This window comes from Pongo abelii, chromosome 16 (genome assembly GCF_028885655.2).
Source record: "Pongo abelii isolate AG06213 chromosome 16, NHGRI_mPonAbe1-v2.0_pri, whole genome shotgun sequence".
In the NCBI taxonomy this organism is placed as follows: Eukaryota; Metazoa; Chordata; class Mammalia; order Primates; family Hominidae; genus Pongo; species Pongo abelii.
The window spans coordinates 48,957,505-48,980,936 of record NC_072001.2 but is presented as its reverse complement, the minus strand read 5'-3'; the positions used below and the strand labels follow the sequence as shown (position 1 = coordinate 48,980,936).

At 37.9% G+C, this 23,432-nt stretch overlaps 1 long non-coding RNA gene across 2 annotated transcripts in view; it reads left to right on the top strand.

Moving 5' to 3' along the window:
- LOC129050098 (uncharacterized) overlaps positions 1 to 23,432 on the top strand; it is a 43,024-nt gene that overhangs the window by 7,782 nt on the left and 11,810 nt on the right. Inside the window, exons 3-4 of one of the 2 annotated variants that reach the window (XR_008513565.1) lie at positions 3,001 to 3,128; positions 5,621 to 5,701. This is a non-coding gene — a long non-coding RNA (uncharacterized LOC129050098). Of the gene's footprint in view, positions 1 to 3,000; positions 3,129 to 5,620; positions 5,702 to 23,432 lie in introns of those variants that run through there. The other variant, XR_010137151.1, reaches the window with a different exon arrangement.

Sequence of the window (23,432 nt, the reverse complement as noted above, 5' to 3'; positions counted from 1 at the left end):
AAGAGCCAATTACCCACTCTCTTCTCCACAAGTAAATAGAACTTAATTGTATCTCAATGGCCCGGGTCCTCACAGAGGGAAAGGCCTTCCATGCCTCAAAGCTTACTCATCCTCCCAACTGAGATGACATTGGCCTGCTCTCATGATCACAAGGTGAAATAGTCACAGGTGGATTAGGACCGCAAAGATGATGAAGTCTGCTTTGCTGAGATGAAATATTTAAGATTTAGCATTGGGCTTAAATGCACAATAGTCACAAAATCCGGGTCAAGGGGGAAAAGACTAATTAAACTATTCATAGCTAGTTTCTCCTGGAGTTTCCCTCAGGAGAGAAGCTCTTACAAAAAGAGTTATATGTTGTCTTTGTGGATGTGTGCCACCACACAACTTCATTTAGTAAAGATGGGCTTGAAGCTAAAAGATCTCAACCTGTTCTCTACTTACAGTCAGTATGAAGCTGGATTTTCTTCCTGCTTCAGTGTGGGTTGAAACCTGGGGACAAAAACGGGTATTCACAACCTTTGAAAGTTTAAGGAGAAAAGAGTTTCATATAAGCAGCATTTGAACATGAATGAGATTGTCCTGAGAAATGTGTCCGTTCCATTTCTAGGAAATCATGCTAGCCTTTTTCCCTTAAGCCAGTCAAAGGGGAACTAGACCCACAGAGGAAGAAAAACTATTCCACACTCACACTGCCTTCCCTGGAATTAGCCGACTCACTCTGAGCAAACTTGCATGTTGGAAAAGATGACAATCCTAAAGGTTATCTTTCGGAGGGGCCCCAGTTTTCCAAATTAGACTCAGAATTATATGTCACCTTATAGTCTGCTTCCCAGGGAATATGACCTGCCACAAAGATTAGCAGGCAGCAGGACTATTATTGAGTGCTGTTGGGATCCTTGCCCATGGGAAGAAATAAATGGACTAAAGTAGAAGTTGACCAGCAATGCCAGCAAAATGAAGCCTGGCCTAAAACCATGGGGCTTTCTGAAACTGGGATGATATTTCAAAGATTTCCTGAATTGGACAGAGAGGTCCAGGCCTTTATAGCCCTAAATAGGTCAACCGTTGGATACAGGCAACTTCAGGAAGAGGGAATGAGCTTCAATAAAGAGGCTGTCTTTAGCTGAGAAAATCCTGATGGGGCTGACAGCTGAAGGCTGTGTTCACACAACACTTCCAGCAGCTTGAAGTTTTTTGTTCCTACAGGGGAATTTGGATCCCATTGTCCACCTTATTAGCTAGTTGCATAACGATGGCTGGTCTCCAGGGCAAACAGCCTCTGGCTTATGGGAATAATTTAGGTAAGAGGTGTAAACTAACCAGAGCATCTTAAGTCCTACATCATGACTAGCCCTTTCAGCTTTAGTCTTAACGTGACAAATCCTTCCTCTAAATATGTGGATGTAAATTGTGTAGATGACCAGACAGAAAAATTGTCATTCTCATCGCGCTGATATCTGCTATACTCTGCTTCCCCACTTCTCATTCCACTCTGTCCCTTCCTCAGATCCCCCTCTAGAACCCTCTCCCTGCATAAAGAAACTCAGTAAACCTGAAAAATTTGCAGGGAGTAAATATAACTCTCAAAAGTAGCCTAATCCCTCATTTAATTAGAGAATTTTAGGAAGGATATTTCTGTTATTCTGAACTACTGTCTAATAAAGCCACAACAATGAGAAATTAGCAGATTCAGGGTAGGTGGGAAGAACACTAAATCCTGTTGAATTTTATTAGTCAGATAAAGAATGATGAGACACAGAATAAAAGGGAGAGGCCCTCAGCACATTTCTCCAACTTTCCTGCTACTCTCAGATCCACTATTGCAGTTTGTTGTCGTGTCCTCCTGGGTTCTTGGTACATTGTAGTGATAATTTGTTTACATCCTAAGAGGATGGCTTCCAGAATCTGGCTAAGTAATTGGATATGACACTCCAGCAGTGTCATATGGAAAAGTAGACTAAGTACTTATCTTTTTGAATGTTAATTAGGTGTCCTTAAGGGATCTCAAGGAGAACGAGAACCTCCACGGGCAGAAAAGCAAAGGTCAAGTCTTGCAAAGTTTATTTTTTTTTTTTTTAGCTTCATTAAGGTTTACTTGAATAAAAATTGTATATATTTATAGTGTACAAGATAATGTTTTCGTATATGTATATATTGAGCAACAATTAAATCAAGCTAATCAACATATCCATCATTTCACATTTTTTTTTTCATGGTGAGAATGTTAAAGACTTATTCTCTTTGCAGTTTTCAACTATATATTAAATTATTATCAACTATAGTCACCATGCTGTACAACAGATCTGCAGAACTTATTAACCTGTCTAACTGAAACTTACATCCTTTGGTCAACATCTCCCCATTTCTCTCTCCCCTTCTCCAGCCCTGGTATCCACCATTCTATTTTCTGCTTCTGTGAATTCAGCTTTTTTGGATTCCACATGTAAGTGGGATCATGCAGTATCTGCCTTGCTGTGTCTCACTTATTTTACTTAGCATAATGTCCTTTAGGTTCATCTATGTTATTGTAAATTACAGGATTTCCTTCTTTTTTAAGGCTGATTAGTATTCTATTCTAATAGTATATATGCAATATGTATAATGCAATGTACATATATAAACTAAACTAAATTTGGCCTGAGGATGACTTCATACTCAAATCCTTACAAAACAAACTGCAAACTTAGGACATTAATAAACTGAAAACCTGACATAGAAATATACTTTTATAACAAATATCTTAATGTCAGTCACAGCAGCCAGACATCAGTGGACCACAGGTGGCCAACTAATTTAAATAAAGCAAAATGCCAAGCTATAACCAGTTAAGCTGTCTCTGTATCTCACTTCCGTTTTCTTCCCATAAGTGCTGCTTAATCATGTTGCAGGCCAGAATTCTTAGAAGCTTGTTCTGGTTATAAGGGCTTCCCAATTCACTAGTCAGTCTTCGCTCAATCAAACCATTAAATTTAACCTGTCTAAGCCTTCTTTTAACAGATTGGCAACCCAGAGAGGACCCAAATCAAAACTCCAGTGACCTTCAGGAGCACCCAGTGACCCAGTGAAGGTACCCCACTGGGGCCTGTTGTGTTCATTTACCCTTTTGCAGCAACTGGAGATCATGGGTGAGTTTTCTCTTGGATTTCAGGCTCTACTAGGTTGTGTTTTGAGCTCTTTATTTTTTTCTTACTTCACTGGACAGGGTCTAGGATTGTGATGAATTTGATAATTAACTTGATTCGATCTAGTTAGGAGGCCTTAGGTAGGTGTGTTTGATAATGGGTTTGTCACAATCCAAGGAGTCTGGGACTCCACCTTCTGGGACTTCAGCTAATTTTATTTATTTATTTATATATATATATTTATATATATATATTTATTTAATTTATATATATATTTATTTATATATATATTTATATATATATTTATTTATATATATATTAATATATATATATTTATATATATGTTATGAGCCCAGAATTTGGGCTCATAATTTTAATAATTATTATTTTTAATAAATGGGCTAGCCTAAGAATGACTTAGAATTACAGCAGCCACAGTGGTAAAGTCTTAATTTGGATAAAATTGTTTACTTGTGGGGCACATTAGAAAGCATCAGAAACCTTGACAAAAATAGTATGCATTTCTTAACTGGTGAGCAGAGGCATCTAAAAAAATTACATAATTCAAAAATTGCCTCCCTAAAGGTTTTCTCGCAGAAAGCCAATGAAAAGCTTAATCAGCAAACTGAGAACATGGCAAAAGAGGATTTTACCCTGACTAAATTTTACCCTGACTAAATTAACCCCAACTGCTCCATACTGCAATATCCTAAGTCCACAACCTTTTCTGCTCAATTACCTTTTTACCTTGAGAATAACAAAGGGGTTTTAGACAAGTGCTTTACAAAGTGAAACCTTCTTATCAACCAGGCCTGCATGCTGTAACCACTTCTACCCCATGGTCTAAAGCTGAGCTAAGAATCATCAGAAGAGATATTCCTAATCCAAAAGAAAATCCTTAAAAATTTACTGAGGAATTTATAATCCTCATAGGAGCTCATGATCAAGAACTCTCTGACCTTTACCTCTTTATTCATTGATACTGGGACTTGGTGAAGCTCAAAAATGGATGCCAGCAGCAGAATAGAAATAACCTGAGGATATTAAAGACCCTTTCAAAACCTCCTCAAGAGATAGCCCAGGGCTGGACATGGTGGCTGATGCCTGTAATCCCAGCACTTTGAGAGGCCGGTGGATCACCGGAGGTCAGGATTTCGAGACCAAAATGGCGAAAACTCATCTTACTAAGAACAAAAATACAAAAATTAACCAGGCATGCTGGCACATGCCTGAAATCCCAGCTACTCAGGAGGCTGAGGCACAAGAATTGCTTGAACCCAGGAGGCAGAGGTTGCAGTGAGCCGGGATTGTGCTGCTGCACTCCAGCCTGGGCGACAAAGCAAGACTGTCTCAAAAAAATAAATAAATAAATAAATAATAATAATAATAATAATAATAATAATAATAAAGAGAGACCAAAAACAGCTAGAAGACTTGCTGAAAAGCTTTTAAATTCAATCCCTAAGGCTTATCTACAAAAAAAAGAAAAAAACCACCAAACAAACCACCTGATTGTTCCATCATACAATCTGGCAGACGACAAAAAAGAAAAAGAAGAAAAAAAAAGATAAACCACTTACTAAAAAAAATTAACAGTACATCTGGATTACAATGCTATAAGGGGTTTATTGAAGCTCCTTATTATTTTTCCCAGGCATTATGTCAGGACTTGACAACCCTGCAAGTACCCATAAATTGTACCCTTATTCAGTATGTAGAGGATCTGTCGCTATGCTGTCCCATTAAAAGATGTTCCGAAATTGACTTCTTACAGCAACTCACACACAAAGCTCACAAAGTTTTGACAGAAAAAAACTATCATTTTTAAGGGAAATAGTCCACTATTTAGGATATGATCTATCTGCTGAAGGAATTTTTCTCTCACCTGAGAGAATAAAATCTATTCAGGGTTTGTCTAGGCCTACACCTAAAAGACAGTTTAAGAGGTTTTATCAGACTTGCATGATACTGCCTATCTTAAGTCCCAAATTATTCCCTAATAGTCTCACCATTGCATGAACTAAGAATGCAGTACTAGAGGCTTTATCTTAGGAAGATAGTAGCAGACTTTTGACCAAATGAAACTGGGCTTACAATAGCTCCAAATTTTAGGACTTCTAAATTATACTAAATCTTTCACCTTGATCATGAGTATACCGATCAGGCATTAGGAGTTCTTACCCAAGAATGTGGGCGGGGGGAAACACAGACCTATCACACATCATAGCCTGCAATTAGACCCAGTAGCTAAGGCATATTCCAACAGTTTAAGAGCAGCAGTACAGCCAGATTGGTAGAGATCTCATCTGAGCTGGTTTTAAGGGGAATAAACTTTCTTCACAAGCTCTACATGCTGTGGAAAGTTTAATTCCAGTCAAACTGAACATCTTTTAGCACATGGGCTAACATCTCATGAAATTCTCTTTTGTCTCCTGATCATCATCTAAAATGCTGCAACTTACTTACTCCTGCTACTCTACTATCTCTACCTGAAGACAAGAAAGACCACAATTATGTGAGTGATATAGTATCAGAATTAATGATCCTTCATATTTATTTATAAAATTCTCCATTAGATAATCCTACAGTAATACTTTTTGTTGATGAGTCTTCTGCCAAAAACTCAGAAGAAAAATATAAGGCAAGTTCTGCTGTTTACAATCCAAAATGAGTTAAAAGAACTCCTCTCCAATTTAAATCAGCTCAACTTGCAGAGCTTTTTGCACTTATACACCCTTATCACATAATTAGTAAATGTTTATACAAGATGGCAGATATACTTTTGAAGTAGTTCATTATTTTAGCATGTTATGGAAAAACAGAGAGTTTTTCACTTATCATGGGACCCCCCCCCCCACATACAAAATGGACTCTAAAAAGTTGAACTCCTTTCTGCTATCCTGTTTCCATCACAAATTGCCATTATTAAGATTAAAGCCCATATCTATAAAATCAAACCTGAGTATCAAGGGAATGCCCTAACAGATTTTTGTGCTAAATCATCTAGTGCTGAAATGGTTAGGATGTACAACTTGAATGAACTTCATAAGACTGATCCAAGTCAACTCCCTTATGATGACTTGTTTAATAAACAATGCCATGCATCAGATTTGGAAAAATAAAATTGGTATCTCAAAGGAGGCAAATTCGATGTTATGTGTGAACTCACAGATGGCCCAGATGGTTGCTTGGTCCTCCCTGAGTCCCTAAAGCTTTCATTGTTAAGAGCTTTGCACTCCACAGCTAATCATGGATCAGGCAAGATGACCCAAATTATTAAAAAATATTGATGTGGTTATTATTCTAAAATTGCAAAATGGTTTATAACCAATGTTTGGTTTGCTAAATCCACAATCCTGGGAAGACAATAAAAACTTCAGATGGTATATTTCTAGCACCTGATGAATGTTTTAAACATTTACAGATAATTTTCATTCAATTGCCACCTGGAGTGGGAAAGCAGTATGTTTTTATGGTAACTTGCACATTTCTGGATAGATACTTTCCTATGTAGGAAAGCTGATGCTATGACAGTAGCTAAGAACTTATTAGAAAATTAGAACATGTTTCCTTTATGGGAATCCCTAAAGAAATCTCCAGTACCAGAAGAACCCATTTTTATTGGGTAAATTATAAAGCAATTAAACAAGATATTGTGAACACAATAGCATTACTATTGTCCCTATCATCCTTACATTTCTAGAAAGACCAAAAGTACAAATGGCATTTTAAAATGGAAACTGACAAAGTTAACAATCAATTCGGTTGCCTTGGCCAAAGGTACTACCATTGATTTTAATAGCAATCAGATCTACTCCCACTTGGAAACACAGATTGACCCCATATGAAATAAGGTGTTAGGTATAGTAAGTTCCTCTTCAAAGGTTTAATTCCCAACTTCCTTGTTCTTTGTTCTTGAGATCAACTTCCTTGTCCCTTCTAAGCCACCTGCTCTGTAAACAACTTCTCCTACCAGTCCCAGTCTGTAATTCACATATCTTCCTTATTTGGAAAGAGTCGGTCTTTTATTCCTGGCTACTCATTCTGTAAACTGTCCCTCCTGCCACAACAGCTCTTCCTGCCAAAACTACCCTTCCCACCTTTGCTGCACCCCGACATGCCCAAACATGCCTTATACCATAATGAACAGCCTCTCCCTTGCAGCCTAATTAGCCATGTTCAATTTTAAACAGTAGCCAATCAGGTCAGTTTAGATTGTGTGGTCCAAGTCCAGCCAATGGGGGCAGGACACAGAGGCAGGGGCTAACTGCATTAGGGATGAAAAAGCCTTTCTCTCCTTTGTTCCGTGTGCTTGCGCAGCAGCCAGAAGTGCGAGAAGCACCCTTCTGTAGAAGTAAATTTGCCTTGCTGAGAAATCCTTTGTTTGAGTGCTCATTTTCCTCGTGACTCCGAGCTCTTGTTTCTAATAAAGGGAAGGCCTATGTCCTTAATAGAACCTCATATGTCTCCTGCTCTCCTAAATTCTTGGATGACTAAATACTGAATGGCTTTAATGCATTATGTCAAATAGTATTTTCACCAGGTAAAACACTATTCCAAGTAATATACTGTACTACATCAAGTAACATAATACAGTAATATATTACGCCAGGTAGTATACTATGTTTCCATGATGCACTGACTAAAAACAATCAAATCCTTAATATAGAACCTGGAGGCTGTATCTTCTAGAAATGACATCATAGAAAGACTGACCTTGAAAGGGTCATACCACCACCCACACTGAGGTAAAGCTTTAGGGCCTCAAAATGTGGGTCCACACCTCATTTGTGTGCACACCATGCACACAGCTTTCCCAAGATCTCAGATCAAGACTTTTTCTGCCATCATGCAGACAATTTTTTTCTCCCTTTTTCCTATTTTCTGATATTCTAATCCTTTTCCTCTCCTCAAAGGAAAATTCACAGAAGCGTAACCCATGGATGGCTTAGCAAAGGCTTATACTCTAGCAAGAAACTAGAACAATTGATGGGTTTGTATGCTAATGCAAAAAAAGCAGTAAACAGTTCCATTAATACCAGTGCCTCTCTGTGTTTCCAATGAGCCACCCTGAAACCCTGAAGGAAGAGTAGAAGGCTATTCATGATACTGTAAACCTCAATACTATTTGCTTTCCTACATTTACTAGAAGCAGTACCCTGACCTTCCCAATTAATTATTTCATCACAGTAACAAAAACTCTTAAAAGAAAGCCATGCAGCTTTAAATTTCTTCTTTGCCTAAGTTGGGATCTTGTGTATGGTGCTAAATAAGAATCAAGGTTTCACTTATCTTTTCCCTTTTTTTACTGCAACAGTTTAATTAAAGAGATAGCTGATACTGTTCTTCCTCTAGACACTGCCACCAAATAAAGTAAGAAAAAGAACACATGATATGTTTATGAAAACTGATAGTGGTTGGTTTGTGGGCATTTCAAATGGTGATCCTAGCTCTTCCAGACTTTTCTTATTTGAGATGGAGTCTTGCTCTGTCACCCAGGCTGGAGTGCAGTGGTAGGATCTCAGCTCACTGCAAGTTCACCTCCCAGGTTCATGCCATTCTCCTGCCTCTGCCTCCTAAGTAGCTGGGACTACAGGTGCCTGCCACCATGCCTGGCTAATTTTTTTGTATTTTTAGTAGAGATGGGGTTTCACTGTGTTAGCCAGGATGGTCTTGATCTCCTGACCTCATAATCTACGCACTTTGGCCTACACCAAAGTGTCTAATTTCTATGTTTCTTTTAGTGGGTCCAAGGTTACCATGACTTGTGGTACCAGGCTAACTATGAAAATGAATACCTCTTTACATCAGACTGCTTTCCAGCAAACTATGGTCCTAAGTCACCACAATAACCTCAGCAAAGAATATGACAGTAGGACTCAAATACTGTTGAACTGTCTAGATTGTCTGAAATTTGATTTTATAAATGTTGATTGGTTCAGTTCATAGGGACTCCTATTAAGAAGTACACATCAGTCTTTTTATCATCCTCTTGATAGTTATAATAGTACCCCTGGTACACTGTATCCTCTCAAGTCTTCAAAGTTTGTATGCAGCCATTCATGTAGTGTTGAATGGTCTCACTTTGATTAGATCAGCAAGAACGTAAATATTCAACTAATGCACATCATGACTTTTAGATTCCACACTAAGGCTAAATAAGTGTCTATAATGAAGGCAGAGAGTGGTATTAATGTCTGAGGTTTTAGACAATCTCTCAGAATTGAGGGGTGGACTAAAAGTGGGGAAGTGTTGAACTAAATTTGGCCTGAAGATGCCTCTGTACTCAAGTTCTTACATAGAAACTGCAATCTAATTTAGTACATAAATTAGCTGAAGCCTAATGTAGGAGTATACTCTTGTAACAAAGTTGAATCTTAGTCAATAACAGCAGCTGAGCTTCAGTCGATCACAGGCATCCAACTAATCTACATAATGCAAAATACTGAGCTATAACCAACCAATTAAGCTGTCACTGTACCTCATTTCTGTTTTCTGTCCATAATTGCCATCTAGCCATGTTGGAGGCGGGAGTTCTTAGAACCTGTTCTGGTTCTGAGGGCTGCCCAATTCACAGATCATTCTTTGTTCAATTAAACTGTAAAATTTAACTCATCTAAAGTTTTTCCTTTTAAGTCTACATTATGTATGTGTAGGTATGTGTGTATATATACACATACACATGTTTTATATAATATTTTCTTTTTCCATTCACTGGTTGATAGATATTTCAGTTTATTCTATATCTTGGTCATTGTGAATAATGCTGCAATGAACATAGGAGTGCAAGTATCTCTGACATATTAATATCATTTCCATTGGATATATTCCCAGAAAAAGAACTGCTAAATTATATGGTAGTTCCATTTTTAATTTTTCAAAGAACCTTCATGCTGGTTTCCTTAATGGCTATACTAATTTACATTCCCACCAACAGTGTAAAAAGTTCCCTTTTCTCCACATCCTTGCCAACACTTGTTAACTTTTATCTGTTTGATAATAGCTATTCTGACAAGTGTGAGGTCATATACCAATGTGATTTTACTTTGCACTTCCCTGATGATTAGTGATGTTGAGTATTATTTCATATACCTGTTAGTCATTTGTATGTCTTTTTGAGCAACTTCCCTTTTCATGTTCTTTGTCTATTTTTAATTAGACTGTTTTCTTGCTATTGTGTTGGAGTTTCTTATATATTTTCGATATTGATCCCTTATCTAATGTATGGTTTCCAAATATTTTCTCCTAATCCCCTAGGTTGTCACTTCACTAGGTTGTTTCCTTCACTGTACAGAAGCCTTTTAGTTTAATGCAATCCCATTTGTCTATTTTTGCTTTTGTTGCCTGTGCTTTTGGAATCATCTCCAAAAAGTCAATGCCAAGTAGAAAGTTTTTTTTTTTTCATCTTCTAGTAGTTTTACAGTTTTAGGTCTTATGTTTAAGTTTTAAAGCCATTTTTCTATGTCTCATATATACAAAGAGATATGAGATACCCATTTTTGTATGTCTCATACCTCTTTGTATATATGAGACATATAAAAATGCCTCATAGTGAGAAAGGTACAATTTTTTTCTCCATGTAGATATCTAGTTTACCAGCCTTATTTATTGAAAAGACTATCCTTTTCCAATTGTGTGTTCTTGGCACCTTTGTCAAAGATCAGTTGGTTGTAATTACATGAATTTATTTCTGAGCTCTCTATCCTGTTCTAGTAGTGTATATGTGTTTTATGTCAATGCCATGCTGTTTAATTACTATAGCTCTGTGGTATATTTTGAAATCAGGTAGTGTGATGCCCGCAACTTTGGGGTTTTTGCTCAATATTGCTTTGGGTATTCAAGGTCTCTTGTAGTTAGTTACAAATTTTAGGACAATTTTTTACTATTTTTTGAAAAATGTAATTGGAATTTTGATAGGGTTTGTATTGAATCTGTCAGTCATCTCAGGCAGTAGGGACATTTTAATAAAATTTTTCCAACCCATGAACACAGGATATTTTTCCATTATTTGTGACTTCTCCAATTTCTTTCATCAATTTTTATAGTTTTCAGTGTAAATATTTTTCATCTCTGTGGTTAATTTTATTTCAAAGTATTTTTGATGCTATTTTAAATGGGATTGTTGTCTTTTCAGTTAGTTCATTGTTAGTGTATGGAAATACTTCAGGTTTTTGTATGTTAATTTTGTATCCCACAACTTTATTGGATTTATTGATTAGTTTAACAGTTTTTTTTGTAGAGTATTTAGGGTTTTCCATATATAATATCATCTACAAACAGATAATTTAACTTCCTCCTTTCCTATTTGGTTATCTCCTACAGTCATGAACCAGGTAATGATGTTTTGGCTCAATGATGAACTACATATATGGCATTTCTATAAGACTATAATCAAGTTGAAAATTTTCTATCACCTAGTGATTTCTATCACCTAGTGATGTCACAGCCATAATGTCATAGCACAATGCATTACTCATGTGTTTGTGGTGATGCTGGTGTAAACAAACCTACAGTACTTGCAGTCATATAAAAGTACAGCACATACAATTATGTACGGGATATCATACTTAATAATGATATAAATGGCTACATTACTGGCTTATTTTTATACTATAGTTTTTATCATTATTTTAGAGTATACTCCCATTTTATGTAAAAAAGTTAACTATAAAACAGTCTTGCACAGATCCCTCAAAAGATATTGCAGAGGAAGGCATTGTTACAGGAGATCACAGCTCCATGAGTGTTATTGCCCCTGAAGATCTTTCAGTGAAACAAGATGTGGAGGTATAAGACAGTGATATTGATGATCCTGACCCTGTGTAGGCCTAGGCTAATGTTTGTGTCAGTTTTAACAAAAAAAATTTAAAGTAGAAAAAGATTAAAAATAGGAAAAATCTTATAGAAGAATATAAAGAAAAAAATTTTGTACAGCCATACAATGTGTGCTTTAAGCTAAATGTTATTACAATAGTGAAAAAGTTTTAAAAAGTTTATAAAGTAAACAATTATAGTAAACTAGGGTTATTAAAGTTTTTTTTATAAATTTAGTGTAGCCTGGATGTGCAGTGTTTATAGGGCCTACAGTGGTATACGATAATTTTCTAGGCCTTCACATTTACTCACATTCACTCTGACTCACCCAGAGTAATTTCCAATCCTGCAAGCTCCATTCATGGCAAATGCTTTATATAGTGTACCATTTTAAATCTTTTATGTCATCTTATTTTTACTGTGTCCTTTCTATGTTGAGATATATAAGTACTTACCATTATGTTACAGTTGTCTGTAGTATTCAGAACAGTAACATGCTGTACAGGTGTGTATCTTAGGAGCAAGAGGCAATACTGCATAGCCTGGGTATATAATAGACTATACCATCTAGGTTTGTGTAAATATTCTCTATGATGTTCACATAATGACAAAATCATCTAATGACACATTTCTTAGAACATAGGTTTTTATGTCATGAACAACTATTTCTTTTATTATTTTGAAACAGAGTCTCGCTCTGTCACCCAGGCTAGAGTGCAGTGGTGTGATCATAGCTCACTGCAACCTTGAACTTCTGAGCTCAAGGGATCCTCACACCTCAGCCTATAGACACATGCCACTGTGCTGGACTAATTTTTTTTATTTATGAATTTTTTTTATTTATGTATTTTTTTTTTTAAGCAATGGGGTCTCATTTTGTTGACCAGGCTTGTCTCAAACTCCTGGGCTCAAACAATCCTCCCAAAGTGCTGGGATTATAGGCATGAGCCAACATGCCCAGCTGTATTTATTTTTATTGCCTAATTGCTCAGGCTAGCACTTCTATTACGTTGAAAAGAAGTGGTAAAAATTAGCATCTTTGTCTTGTTCTTGATCATAGAAGAAAGGCTATTAGTTTTTCACCACTGAGTATAATATTTGCTCTGGGTTTTGATATATAGTGCTTATTGTGTTTAGGTGCATTCCTTCTACACCAATTTTGATGAGATTTTATCGTAGAAAATGTTGAATTTTGTCAAATGCTTCATCTATTGAAATGATATGGTTTTTGTCCTTCATTCTGTTAATATGATGTACCGTATTTGTTGATTTGCGTGTGTTGAACTATCCTTTTATGACAGGAATAAATCTTACTTGACCATAGTGAATGATTCTTTTAATGTACTGTTGAATTTGGTTTGTGTAACTTTTCATTTAAGCTATAAATGTGGGGCTTTTCAGAAGTTTTAAGCAGCAATTCAGAAGCCATGCATTCATAGATTCCTCTTACTTTTCTCTGACATTTATAATTACCACACTTCAGACTCTTTACTTCCTATGAAAACCTGGGAGTGGATTCAAACTCTCTTGAGATGGGAGGTATAACCCTACAAAGGCAAGGGTGACATGAAGTAGAAAATGAAGGAAAGCACATACAAGGGGGTTATCAAACTGATAACAATTTCACAATAAAGTAGGACCAGATATTGAGTCCCATAATAAGTCTTGCAGACAGACCATGTGGAACAAACCTCCTCCACTCAGAATGAGCCTATGAATAAGAAGCTAGAAACAGAAAGAAGATAACTGATAAATCCCATTCCTTTCCTCCTTCCAGTGAAGTTTGCCCTATGGGATGATAACACCACCACGCTTACAAGTTATTTTCCAGACACTCTGTGCAGACAGTGTGCAAGCCAGGTTTTACAACCCACCAGCATTGTGCTGTTTCAGAGTCCAGAAGTGGTAGGAGTCATAACCTCTACAGATCCAGTTAGGTTGGATCTAGATGCTTAAATCACTGTGGTGCTCAATAAGGAGGTCACAATGAAGGGTGTCCAAAGTCTGATGCTCATTCTAGTGAAGGCTGAGAAGTGGTGGTGGGGGGGCGGGGGTTGGCATTAGTAGGTAAGAGATTGGCAATGGCTTTTAACTACAATGACTCCTAGCCTTCCTATTGAGAAGTGGCCAAGGCCTGTATAGGTTTGATAAAGACAATATTAGGAGAATTAAAAACTGGGTTTAATACAGCCAAAAATCTAAGGATTGCGGCACAAAATTTCCTCAGAATACAGGATTCACAATTCTCTTCACCAGAGACAGATGCCACGCACATCAAGCTCCAGCAGGCTATGAAATTCTTCCTGTATGTGAGACCTGAAGTGTGCAGCAGTCACCCATTGAGTGAGCCACGTTTCAGCTGCCAAGGCAACTACCTTCCCACCCAGCTCTGCAACTTTAGCCCTCTAGATTAGATGAGAATCCATAATACAATGTTGTCCAGTTAATAAATACCTACAATAAGGAAAGATTGTAAAATAAATGATAGAACCTGATCATGGGATGGAAATTCTACCCAAAAAGTAGCATTTAACCACATTTACTATTTATGCTGAAAGGAACATTTCTGACGAGCTCTTAAAGGTCAGTTTGTAAATTACATAAAGCATGGATTTCAAATCTGGACCCTTTATTGATAAGTGGCATACACAATTTTATAAAGAAAAAAAAACTTTTGAGGAAGTTTTAGGCTGGATAGTCCTGTTGAAAAATTTTATAAAATTCTCACCTGACTTTGCCCTGGTAGGTGAAATCAGTATTTCTAAGTATGGTCCCATGTCTTTGAAGTGACATTTCCTGGAGATGTGCCTGCTCTGCTCTTTGAATACTTAAGATTCCTTTGCTTTGCTTTCAACACCCTAGTTAAACTATGGATATTCTCAAACAGTTTGCTCAACTAGGACACTGGGATGGTGCTTAAATCACTGGCGTTTGACAAGCTAAAGCTGCAGAGTGGGGAAGCAGTAGGAACAAAATTCTGATGTGTGTTTGTGTGTATTTTGCTTTTGCCCATTTTTATGTTAACCACTCAAGAGATGAGAGCACCATCTTGGTGGAACAATAACACAGCCCTGCCTACATAAAGCAAGGTGGGTTTTAAAAAATGCATTCCATGTTATTCCTTGACATTACACTGAACAATATCTTCGTGCATGTATGAGTGCCATAGGCACTCACAACAGCTGTTCTTGCTATGAGGCTGCCATGAATCTCTTGACCGATCGTAGTCAACCCATTTAGTAAACCATGGTAGAAAGACACAGCACAACAGGATTCAGACTATTAGGTAAGCCAGCTAGTTACTCATTCATATTTAGCAGGTTTCCACAACCATCTAATCCTCCCAGGACATAGTCTATTCCACCTCTTAGGTAATGCTGTATCTCCACACAGTATTGGTTGCCTATACTGGAATGCTGCAAAGAGCTCTAAATAATGCTCAGTGGCTATTAAGTTTTCTGGTGAGACTTTTTCCAGTACTACATTGGAAAGTCAGAGTAGCAGCAAACTGCCATGAAGATATCTCCTGGTGGGTTTGACTACCTGTTCATGAAATAATCTCAAAGTATTTGGAGAGAAAGGCAGACCATCTCTTCTTTTGTGCCAAATTTTCTAGGACTCGTGGTTTCTTTTGGTCCAGGTGTTAAGCCACTGCCATAGGCAACCCTCAGAGCTGGAATAGATCCCTCCCACATCCAAAATTTAAATATCGAGACTGATGACACATGCAGGCACGAAGAGGGTATGAAAAACCTGATTAGTCACATAATGAGGCTTCCTGAAAGAGCTGAGCAAGCTCCCAAGCAGGTCCCAAAATGGCTTGAGATGAAACAGGGAGAGGAGAGTGGCTTGGGTTGTATTGGGGTTAGAGAGTGGTGCTGGGGTAAGAGTTTTTCCATACACAGGCTTGGGGTTATGTGACTTAAATTTCCTGCCAGCATCAAAGGAGAAAGTATGCAGGCTTTGTTACTGATTTGCCCAGGTATAAGGCAAGGAAGGAGAGAGGGGGAGAGTGGGAGGGGGAACTCTCCCATCAAACATCAAAAATGAAGTCAGACTCTTGACTACAACTTACTCCAGATTTTTGATGACTGAAATGTGCCATGTTTCATTTAATCAAATTTGAACCTAAATAAGCCATTACTATACTCCAAAGAGGCTTTGTGGTCTGAGGCCAGTAAGGGAGGTGAAAGTTCTATTGACTACCTTGTTCAACACTCAGCGTTGCATATTTTGTGACAGGAAATGTGTTCCCTCTGGTTATTATTTCTAGAATATCAAAGGAAATGAGGAATGTCTTGATGAGGCCTTGTATTGTGACTTTAATATGTACAGGGACATATGTGAGCTTGATTTATACTTTTGCTATCTGTGAGGCAAAACATTTCCAGAGTTTTTATCTCAAAGAAGGAAATTTTGGAAAAGGAATTGTTGTTGCTACCATTGGCCAGAGCAGATGGCCTTACCACTGGCAATGGCCCAAGAATCTATAAAAATGTACAAATGGGGTTGTTGGCCAGCACATCCAGTGCTTAGATGACAGCCTGAAGTTCAGCCAATTGTGCTGACCCTTGGGTCCTGTCTTTTATCAGAGATGTGTAAGTTAAAAAGAAAAAGCAGCAGCTCTCCAGTGAACTCTATCACATGTGACAGTGACTGCCATCCCTGAAGTGTGTGAAGTTCCTCTGCTTTTCACTCAGTTGATCCCAAGGGAATGCCCAAAGTAGCCAAGAGGTCTAAGGGTGGTGGCCTTCTCCAGCCTTGGCACACCTGGCAAGGGACTGAGGACAGGAGACGTCACCCTCTCTTCCAGTGGCCTCTCCTGTGATGTGCCAGGGACATGCCAGGAGACACAGATTTGGCTCTATCCTGTAGATACCATTTCCATTTTACAAAGGAATCCTTGGTGGCCATGCTGAGCTTGTGGGGTGCTACTTTCATGACCTAACACATAATGATTGGCAGCTGAGTACAGAAGGTCATATGCTTGGGGCCTATGATAGCATCTATCTCCAGAAGAGGCCAGTAAGTGATCAGCAATTGCCATTTCAGGTTAATGACATGAGACCAAGGAAGACAGTCTCTCGCACCAGAAATCCATGGGTAACTTATGGCCATTATAGGTGGTCCCGAGATTACAGGAGGCACAAGGGGAGGTTGCCAATGCCTCTACGGTATGGGAGTCAATTGGGAAGTACCTGCTGTGTTGCAATTTGGACAGATTCCAGAGCCTTTTATTACAAAGGGTCCTATTCAAGGTGAGCCAATTTATGAAAAACATGAATGGGCTTAAGTAAAATTTGTAAATGAGGAATACATTGCCTTCGGTCCTCAAGGATCCCTAGAAGATGTTGAGCTTATTTTAAAGTTGTGCATGGTAAGAATGTCAATAGCTGTTTGACAATGTCAGGAATGGAGTGATTTTCAGCTTACCAAATAATGATCACGAATTTAACTTAGAGGGGTGGGACTTTGCACTGTGTACAGAGCAACGGCCCATTCTCTTTTGTGAGCTCCCCTGTCAGCGTCTGTATGTACTGAATGAGCATAGTAAATGTACTTCCTCAGATGAGGATGTCATCAGTGTGTTATACACCACGTACCTATGCTCCTGGAGAAAGTTGAATGTGCCTGCAAAGACCGTATGTGATTTCAGACATTTGCTCACTCAAAGGTGAAGGCAAACTGCAGCTGAAAGTCTATTGAAACAGGCAATAAACAGAGTGTATTAGCCAAATCTAGGATGCCAAGTATTTACCAGTTGCTGATTGAATGGAATTAGTGATTTCAATAGTAAGGTTGTGGTAATATACTATGAGGTGCCATTCATTCTCTCCAAGTTTAATAACAGGCCAAATTGAACTGTTAAATGGAGAAGCTTTAAATAGATCTTCTATGATGGGTTTCAATCCTTGAAGTCTCTGTCTTAATTTGGATTGTACCATATTAGCCATTTTAACTAAAAGGAGAAGGCCCATGGGGTTACTTAAAAACAAAAAGAGTCTTGCTCTGTCACCAGGATGGAGTACAGTGATACAATCTCAGCCCACTGCAACCTCCACCTCCTGGGTTCAAGTGATTCTCCTGCCTCGGCCTCCCAAGTAGCTGGAACTACAGGCACCTGCCACCACACCCAGCTAATTTTTGTATTTTTAGTAGAGACAGGGTTTTGCCATGTAGGCCAGGATGGTCTCGATCTCTTGACCTCGTGACCTGCCTGCCTCGGCCTCCCAAAGTGCTGGGATTACAGGCGTGAACCACCGCTCCTGGCTGGGGTCACCTTTTATCAAGCAAAGATTTCATTTAATCTTAATTTGTTACTTGTTGGTTCAGAGTGTTCAGATCAATGTGGGATATATTAAGGCAGTGAGTGCTGTGACATTGAGGAATTCAGACAAGGCAATAGTTCTGATGGTTAAGGTGAAACATACCTGTTTGTTATCCATTATATGTTCAGTAAATGCCCTAATATTATAAGGAGTACCTTGTTTAAATGTACTAGGATCTCCAGGTAAAACACTAATTTGATCCCCAGGATAGATTAAGGACAAACATTTACAAATTGATTCACTGTAGCAGATGTTAAACCTAATTCAGAGCCTACATTGTAGAGGCACAAAAGCAAATCAGTAGGCTTTTTACTGCATAAATGATGTTAGTAAATTTTGGATTTCAAATTGGATCAAATTGTGGTCCTCTGAGGTTTTTTGTTTCCTTCCTTTTTGTTCATGTTTTGTTCTATTTTGTTGGTGGTTCTATTTTCTTGGGGCAAGAGGGGAGGTACCTTCTTTATTCATTCCATAGTTATGTATGTTTTTTTCCTCCAAAAAGACACAAATCACTATCATCATGGTTATGGGCCTCCTTTATAGCAATGGTTTTTTTTTCTTTTTTGAGATGGAGTTTCACTCTTGTCACCCAGACTGGAGTGCAGTGGTGCGATCTCGGTTCACTGCAACTTCCACCTCCTGTGTTCAAGTGATTCTCCTGCCTCAGCCTCCTGAGTAGCTGGGATTACAGGCACCTGCCACCATGCCCTGCTAATTTATTGTACCTTTAGTAGAGATGGGGTTTCACCATGTTGGGCAGGCTGGTCTTATACTCCTGATGTCAGGTGATCCACCTGCCTCGGCCTCCCAAAGTGCTGGGATTACAGGCGTGAGCCACCGCACCCAGCCAGCAATGGTTTCTTTATTGGGTTTAATGACTCCAGACTTAAGCCAGGCTGGAATTAACGTCTTCTTGACTGTGCCACACAACTGACATGGGTGCTTTTTCCTTATAACCCTAAGAATCTTTGTTTTGACAGAATCATCATCAGTAGCAACAACAAAGACATTTTATAGGATCTTAATGAGCCATTTACTTTTAGTAAACTTAGCATACCACATAGTAACTGTTCTTCCACATGAGTGACCACCTGATGGGCACTGTATTGTACAGAGCATCAGTCTTTCCACTGAGTTATCTATAGAACAGAGGAAATGCCTGCTTGAAATACACAACCAATAGCCACAGAGTAAGAGTTATTCTCCTGAGTCCAGCATCAGTCACAGCTTATGTTGGAATCAAGACACACAATTTAATCTGAGACATGTAGATAGGTCCAGATCAAGACACCCAAGCCAGGTCCTATAGACCCCTAATTGTGTCCCCACCAAAAAAATTATATGTTAAAGTCCAAACCTCCAATATAACTGTATTTGGATATATGGCCTATAAGGAGGTAATTAGAGTTAAATTGGGTCACGAGTGTAGGGCCATGATCCAATAAGATTGTTATCCTTATGAGAAGAGATATCACAGAGCTCACTCTCCTTCTCTCTCTTTCCATACACATTAAGAAAAAAAAAAAAAACATGGGGGTGTAAAGTAGCCATCTAAAACCTAGGAAGAGAGTCCCTACCAGAAGTTGGACCCAGCTGGAAACCTGATCTTAGACTTTTCAAGTCTCCAGTACTGTGAGAAAATAAAATTCTATTGTTTAAGCCACTCAGTCTGTGGTATTTTATAGTATCCTGAACAAACTAATACAAAAGGCCACATTTGAAAGGGCCCAATCTCATATTCCTGTCCCTAAATGTTAATTACTGAAACTTCAAATTTAGGTCAGACTAATCTATGAGAGATTTGGTAGAACTCAGTAACACAAAGCAGCATAGCTCAGAGTACAAGCTGGCAAGCAGGCAGCAAACAATAATATGACTTGAACAACCTGCTAGCCAGCAAGTATCAGAGTGAGTTATCAAGTCAAGGCAAGAAAAAGAAGCATCCCTGGTTGTGGTGGTAATCATTATCTAGGAACCTTGTTCACTGCACCAATTGTCATAGTCACCTTGCAGAGCCAGGATAGACCACCAAAACCAACATGTGCCGGGACTGATGAAACCACACACACAATCTAAGAGGATACAAAAAGTTTATTATTCACATAATGAGGCTTTCTGAAGGAAGCAGGGAGGACCCCCAAAAGGATCTGAAAATAGCTTGAGAAAGAGAGCAGGGAGGGAAGTTTGGCTTCGGTTTCATTAAGGTAAGAGAGTAAGGCTGGTATGTGGATTTCCAGGCATAGGCTTGTGCATGTGTGGTTTGAATATCCTACCAGCACCAAAAGGAGGAGCATGTGGGCTTTCTTATTAACTATCCCAGATGTGTGTCAAGAAGGAAATAGGAAGGGAAGGAATAGGGACTTTAAAAATATTGGTAATTAAATATCAAAAATTGAGTCAGACTCTGCATTATACAAGCTATCACTCAATATTGTATCCTTTGCTGTAATACCTCAAAGATATCTAAAAACAAGTCACTTCTTCAGTGTAATACACTACCTCAATATGTTAAAGAAAATCACATGCTCATATCAATAGATGCCTAAAAAGTATTTCACAAAATTCAATAGATGTCAAAAAAAATTTTGACACCCATTCATGATAAAAACTCTCAGAAAAGTAGGAATAGAGGGAAACTTCCTCAACTTGATAAAAAATATCTCCAGTTAACATAATAATACTTAATAATGAGAAACTATAAGCTTTCCCACTAAGATCAGGAACAAGGTAAGGATGTCCCCTCTTGCTACTCCTTTTCAACATTGTACTGGTAGTCCTAGCTCATGCAACAAGACAAAAAAATAAAATAAAATAAATAAAAGGCATATAGAATGGCAAGGAGAAAATATAACTGTCTTTTTTTAGCAGAAGGCATGATCATCCATGTAAAAAATCCAAAAGAATCAACAAAAACCTCCTGAAACTATTAAGTGATTGTAGCAAGGCTGCAGGATATAAGGTTAACATATGAAAGTCAATTGCTTTCCTATATATCAGCAATAAACAAGAATTTGAAATTTTAAAAATCCATTTGTATTATAAATATACAAAAATATACTTAGTTACAAATCTAACAAAAAATGTACAAGATCTATTTAAGAAAAGCTACAAACTCTTGAAACAAATGGAAGAATTAAATAAATGTAGGGATATCCTCATGCTCAAGGACAGGAAGATCCAATATTGTCAAGGTGTCAGTTCTCTCCAAGTTGATCTATAGACTCAATGCACTCCTAATCAAAATCCCAGCAAGTTATTTTTTAGATATTGGCAAACTGATTCTGAAGTTTACATAGAATGTAAAAGACCTAGAATAGCCAACACAATATTGGAGAAGAATAAAGTTGGAGAACTAATGCTACCCAACTTCCAGACTTATTATGAAGCTACATAATCAAAACAGTGTGATATTGGTGAAAGAATAGACAAATAGGTCAATGGGGCAAAATAAGTTCAGAAATATATCCACATAAATATAGTCAACTGTTCTTATAAAAACAACACAATGGAGATAAAATAGTCTTTCAGCAAATGATGGTGGAACAACTGGACATCTCCACATACAAAAAAAAAAAAGAATCTAGACACAAACCTTATACCCTTTACAAAAATTAATTTAAAATTGATCACAGGTCTAAATGTAAAGTGCAAAACTATAAAACTCCTAAAAGAGTTTAGGATGAAATTTAGACGACCTTAGATTTAACAATGACCTTTTAGATACATCAAAGGCATGATTCATTAAAGAAAGAATTGATAAGCTGGGCTTCACTAAAATTTAAAACTTCTGCTCTGTAAAATATATTGTGAAGAGAATAAAAAGACAAGCCACAAAGTGGGACAAACTATTTGCAAAAGACATGTCTGATTTAAAAACAAACTATTATCCAAAATATACAAATAACTCTAAAAACTCAACAAGAAAACAACCCAATTACAAAATAGACCAAAGACCTTAAAGAACACCTCACCAAAGAAGACAGACATCCAGTAAACAACTGAAAAGATGTTCCACATCCTATGCCATCAGGGAAATGCAAACTGAAACAATGCTTTTAGAATGGCCGAAATCCAGAACTTTGACAATGCAAATACTGGCGAGGATGTGGAGCAAAACGAACTCTCATTCATGGCCAGTGGGAATGCAAAATGGTACAGCCACTTTGGAAGACAGTTTGATGGTTTCTTAAACTGAACATACTCTTACGATACAATCTAGCAATGTCACTCCTTAGTATTTACCCAAATGAGTTGAAAACTTATGCCACACAAAAACCTGTACATGGATGTTTATAGAAGCTTTCTACATAATTGCAGAACTTGGAAGCAACCAAAATATCCTTTAGTATATGAATGGATTAAAAAAACCATGATACATTGAGACAATGGAGTATTATTCATCACTAAAAAGAAATGAGCTATCAAGCCATAAAAAGACATGGAGAAAACTTAAATGCATATTACCAAGTGAAAGAAATCAGTCTGGAAAGCTCTCTACTGTGTGATTCCAACTATATGACAAGCTGGAAAAGGCAAAACAATGAAGACAGTAAAAAGATCAGTGGCTGTCAAGAATTGGTGGGGAGGGAGAAAAGAATAGAGCACAGAGGACTTTTAGGACAGTAAAACTATTCTGTATGAGACTATAATGGTGGATGCATGCCATTATAAATTTGTCCAAACCCATAGAATATAAAACACCAAAAGTTAACCCTAATGTAAACTATGGACTTTGAATGCAGATGATGTGTCAGTGTAAATTTATCAATTACAATCAATTTACCATGATGGTAGGGAATGTTGATAATAGGGGAGGCTATGCATGTAGAGGAACAGGGAATATGGTCTGTGTACCTTCTTCTCAATTTGGCTGTGAATCCAAAACTGCTCTAAAACAAAAAGTCTTTAAAAATTGCCAGCAGTCAAGGGATAAAATGGCCAACCAGACACAGCTAGGAAGCACCACCCACACTGAGACACCCCAAGGTTTTGTGTAAACCAACATAATTTGGACAGATCTTTAGGAAGAAAACACCAAGACCAAGAGTGGATAGAGACAAGATGCAGATGCTGAGGCTGAGGAGACAGAAGGCTGGGAACCCTGCATGGAGTAGTCAATTACTGGGGCTAGTTCCCAGACCCAAACAGCTCCTGGGGAATGGGT